Source organism: Sapajus apella, unplaced genomic scaffold (genome assembly GCF_009761245.1).
Source record: "Sapajus apella isolate SASKATOON/1434 unplaced genomic scaffold, GSC_monkey_1.0 scaffold43, whole genome shotgun sequence".
Taxonomy (NCBI): Eukaryota; Metazoa; Chordata; class Mammalia; order Primates; family Cebidae; genus Sapajus; species Sapajus apella.
This window is the reverse complement of record NW_022436983.1, coordinates 14,900,255-14,905,311: the sequence shown is the minus strand read 5'-3', so window position 1 is coordinate 14,905,311 and position 5,057 is coordinate 14,900,255. Positions and strand designations below refer to the sequence as shown.

Here is a 5,057-nt window from a genome sequence, read left to right as displayed (position 1 = left end):
CTTGTCTCCCAGGCTAGAGTGCAGTGGCATAATCTTGGTTCACTGCAACCTCTGCCTCCCAAGTTCAAGCAATTCTCCTGCCTCAGCCTCCAGAGTAGCTGGGATTACAGGCATGTGCCACCACACCTAGCTAATTTTTTTTTGTATTTTTAGTAGAGATGGGGTTTAACCATGTTGGTCAGGCTGGTCTCACACTCCCGACCTCAGGTGACCCTCCCACCTCAGTCCCTCGAAGTGCTGGGATTACAGCCGTGAGCCACCATGCCCAGCCGTCAAAAAAGCTTTAAAAATTAGCCAGGTTGTGGCAGTATACCCTTGTAGTTCCAGCTACTTGGGAGGCTGAGTTGGGAGGATCACCTGAGCCCAGGAGGTTGAGGCTGCAGTGAGCCATGATCGCTCCACTGTATTTCAGCCTGGGTGACAGAGCAAGTGTCTCAAAAAAAAAAAAAAAAACCAAACACAGAAAGGACCTCTACATAACCAAGAAAATACATGTCTACCATAGATCTCAGTAATATGGTTTTTTTTTTTTTTTTTTTTTTATTTTTTTTTTTTTTTTTGAGACGGAGTTTCGCTCTTGTTACCCAGGCTGGAGTGCAATGGCGCGATCTCGGCTCACCGCAACCTCCGTCTCCTGGGTTCAGGCAATTCTCCTGCCTCAGCCTCCTGAGCAGCTGGGACTACAGGCACGCGCCACCATGCTCAGCTAATTTTTTGTATTTTTAGTAGAGACGGGGTTTCACCATGTTGACCAGGATGGTCTCGATCTCATGACCTCGTGATCCACCCGCCTCGGCCTCCCAAAGTGCTGGGATTACAGGCTTAAGCCACCGCGCCCGGCCTAATATGGTTTTTTTTTAAATGTTTGTTTGGTGTTTTGGTAATACCAATACCTCCAGATCACTATGCCCTATTTGCATTTACACAGCAAGGAAAATAATATATATTATATTTCAGAAGCTATTCTATGGAAGTATGAACAGCCTCGTACTTGTAGGAGTTTGAGGATGTGAAATTTCCCTACACCTTGTTGCATAGATGGTATCATGATTAGAGAAACAGATAGGAAACATAAATAACTTGAAGAGGTAAAATCACTAAATGTTGGCTGAGTGCTGTGGCTCACACCGGTAATCCCAGCACTTTAGGAGGACAAGAGGGAAGAACAGCTTGAGTCCAGGAGTCCAAGACTACCCTGGGCAACGTGGCAAAACCCTGTCTCTGCAAAGAATACAAAAATTAGCCGGGCGTGGTGATGCGTGCCTGTAGTTCCAGCTACTCAGGAGGCTTGAAGTGCAAAGATCACTTGAGCCATGGAGGCAGAGGTTGCTGTGAGCTGAGATCACACCACTGCACTCCAGCCTGGGCAACAGAGTGAGACCCTATCTTTCTTTCTTTGTTTTTTTTTTTTTTTTTTTTTTACGATGGGCTTTCACCATGATGGCCAGCCTGGTTTTGAACTCCTGACCTCAGGTGATCCACCCACCTCAGCCTCCCAAAGTGCTAGGATTACACGCGTGGGCCACCGAGCCCGGCTTTTTTTTTTTTTTTTTTTAATAGAGATGGGGTTTCACCATGTTGGCCAGGATGGCCTCAATCTCTTGACCTCGTGATCCACCCACCTCGGCCTCCCAAAGTGCTGGGATTACAGGCGTGAGCCACTGCACCTGGCCAAAACCCTATCTTAAGAAATAAATTTTAAAAAGCATTAAATGTTTAAGAAGATGGGCCGGGCATGGTAGCTCATGCCTGTAATCCCAGCACTTTGGGAGGCCAAGGCTGGTGGATCACCTGAGGCCACGTGTTCAAGACCAACCTGGCCAACATGGTGAAACCCCATTTCCATTAAAAATACAAAAAATTAGCCAGGCATCATAGCAGATGCCTGTAATCTCAGCTACTCAGGAGGCTGAGGCAGGAGAATTGCTTGAACCCAGGAGGCAGAGGTTGCAGTGAGCTGAGATGGTGCCGCTGCATTCCAGGCTGGGCAACAATAGTGAAACTTCGTGATAAAATAATAATAATGATGATGATGATGATGATAAATAAATGAAATCATTAAATGTTTAAAATTAAGAAGATGGGCGGGGCACAGGTGGCTCACACTTGTAGTACTGGCACTTTGGGAAGCCGAGACAGGCGAATCATTTGAGGCCAGGAGTTGGAGACCAGATTGGCCAGCACGGCAAAACCCTGTCTCAACCATAAAAACAAAAATTAGCTGGATGTGCATGGTGGTGTGCGCCTGTAGTCCAAGCTACTTAGGAGACTGAGGCACGAGAGTCGCTTGAACTGTGGCCCAGCCTGGCTGCAGCAGTTTATGGATTCCAATTGCTGCCTGCATCCTGGTAAGAGCCACCTCATGTGTTGACAGTGTCAAAATACTAGGGTTGCCCCATTCCTGTAAAACCTATAGTTAGTTGGGTGGGGTGGCACGGGTCAGTATTTGTAGTAACTGTATCTTGCCCATAACCAATTACAGCAAGGGCTCAAGCAGGAACACATGTAGAGTGACCAATGACTGTGGTGGGTGGATTCACGTGCCCCCAAAATCCATGTTCTCCTGGAATCTCAAAATGTGCCTTCATTAGAAAATAGTTTTGTTAGGCCGGGCGTGGTGGCTCACACCTGTAATTCAAGCACTTTGGAGGCCAAGGCGGGTGGATCACCTGAAGTTGGGAGTTCAAGACCAGCCTGATCAACATGGTGAAACACTGTCTTTAAAAAAAAAATATATATATATATATATATATAATAAAAAAAGAAAATATATATTTTTTTTGTCAGATATAATTACTTAAGATAAAGTCATACTGGTTCGGGGATGTCTCTAAATCCAATGACACGTGTCCTTATATGACAAGGGGGACACACAGAGACACACACAGAGGGAAGGCGACTATGAGAAGATGGAGGAAGACATTAAAGTTATGCTGCTGCAGGCCAGGCAGGGTGGCTCACACCTGTAATCCTAGCACTTTAGGAGGCCGAGGCGGGCGGATCCCTGGAGGTCAGCAGTTTGAGACTAGCCTGGCCAACATGGTGAAACTCCATCTCTACAAAAAAACACAAAAATTGGCCAGGCATGATGGCAGATGCCTGTAATCTTAGCTCGAGGCTGAGGCTCAAGAATTATTTGAATCTAGGCCGGGCGTGGTGGCTCATGCCTGTAATCCCAGCACTTTGGGAGGCTGAGTTGGGTGGATCACCAAGTTAAGGGCAAGATTCTTGCCAAGAGAATTAATGTGCGTATTGAGCACATCAAGCACTCTAAGAGCCGAGATAGCTTCCTAAAACGTGTGAAGGAAAATGATCAGAAAAAGAAAGAAGCCAAAGAGAAAGGTACCTGGGTTCAGCTGAAGCGCCAGCCTGCTCCACCCAGAGAAGCACGCTTTGTGAGAACCAGTGGGAAGGAGCCTGAACTGCTGGAACCTATTCCCTATGAATTCATGGCATAATAGGTGTTAAATAAAAAATCTCTGGACTGTAAAAATAAATAAATAAATAAATAAAAATAAAAATAAAAAGAATTACTTGAACCTGAGGGGCAGAGGTTGTAGTGAGCCGAGATCGCACCACTGCACTCCAGCCCGGGCAACAGTTCAAGACCTTGACTCAAAAAAAAAAAAAAAAAGAAAAAGAAAAGAAAGAAAAAGGCCAGGTGCGGTGGCATGTGCCTGTAGTCCCAGCTACTCCGGAGGCTGAGGCGGGATGATCGCTTGAGCCCAAGAGTTCTGGGTGTCCGCACTAAGTTCGGCATCAATATGGTGACCTCCCGGGAGCGGGGGACCACCAGGTTGCCTAAGGAGGGGTGAACTGGCCCAGGTTGGAAACGGAGCAGGTGAAAACTCCCATGCTGATCAGCAATGGGACTGCGCCTGTGAATAGCCACTGCACTCCAGCCTGGGCAACATAGCGAGACCCCGTCTCTAAAAAAAAAAAAAAAAAAAAAGAAAGTGATGTTGCTGTAAGCCAAGGCTGCCAGGAGCTGCAGGAGCTGGCAAAGCCGAGAAAAAGCCTCCGCAGAGCTTTCAGAGGGTGCACGGCCCTGCAGAAGCCTTCATGTTGCACTTCCAGCCCCCAGAGCTGTGAAAAGATAAAGTCCTGGAGTTGTTTTGTTTTAAGTGTCATAATTAATGATTTATTGTCACCCAGATGGCAATTGGATTTATAGTCTTTATACTTTATATTTTTTGTAAATTTTTTAAAAAGACAAGTTTTTTTTTGTTTGTTTGTTTGTTTGCAATGAAGTTTCCCCCTTGTTGCAATGGCTTGATCTTGGCTCACCGCAACCTCCACCCCTGGGTTCAAGTGATTCTCCTACCTCAGCCTCCCGAGTAGCTGGAATTACAGGCACATGCCACCATGCCCAGCTTATTTTTTATTTTTAGTAGAGACAGGGTCTCTCCATGTTGGTTGGTCTTGAATTTCCGACCTCAGGTGATCCGCCTGCCTCAGCCAAAGTGCAGGGATTACAGGTATGGGCCACCGCGCCCGGCCAAAAAGACAAGTTTTATGTTATGTTTTATGGCTGGTTATGTTTTCAGAAAACATGATTAGACTAATTCATTAACGGTGGCTTCGAGCTTTCCTTATTGGTTCCACAATATTCATAAACCTTAGGTCCCTTCTTAAAAAACTGGAATGTTGAGCCGGGCGAGGTGACGCACGCTTGTAATCCTAGTACTTTGGGAGGCCGAGGTGGGTGGATCACCTGAGGTCAGGAGTTCAAGACCAGCCTGGCCATCATGATGAAACCCCATCTTTAAAATAAATAAATAAATAAAAATTAAAATTAAAATTTAAAAAAAACTGGAATGTTGCCATGCATTTGGCTTCACACTCTGAAGCAACATCCTGACAGGCATCCACATCTACCTCAAGGAATACCACGTTGGAATACTTTTTAGAGGGAATGGAAAAAAGGCTTGATCATTTTGCAAGGCCCATACCACATGGCTGAGAAGTCAACTACTACAAGTGTATCACCTGTGGTGTCCAAGGCTTCCTGAAAAGCAACATTGCTCTCTTTTTTTTTTTTTTTTTTTTTTTTTTTT

At 45.6% G+C, this 5,057-nt stretch overlaps 1 pseudogene; it reads right to left on the bottom strand.

The window, feature by feature from the left end:
• Window positions 1–4,556: 4,556 nt before the first annotated feature.
• LOC116566650 lies at window positions 4,557–5,032 on the bottom strand (annotated as a pseudogene).
• Between the last annotated feature and the right edge of the window lie 25 nt (window positions 5,033–5,057).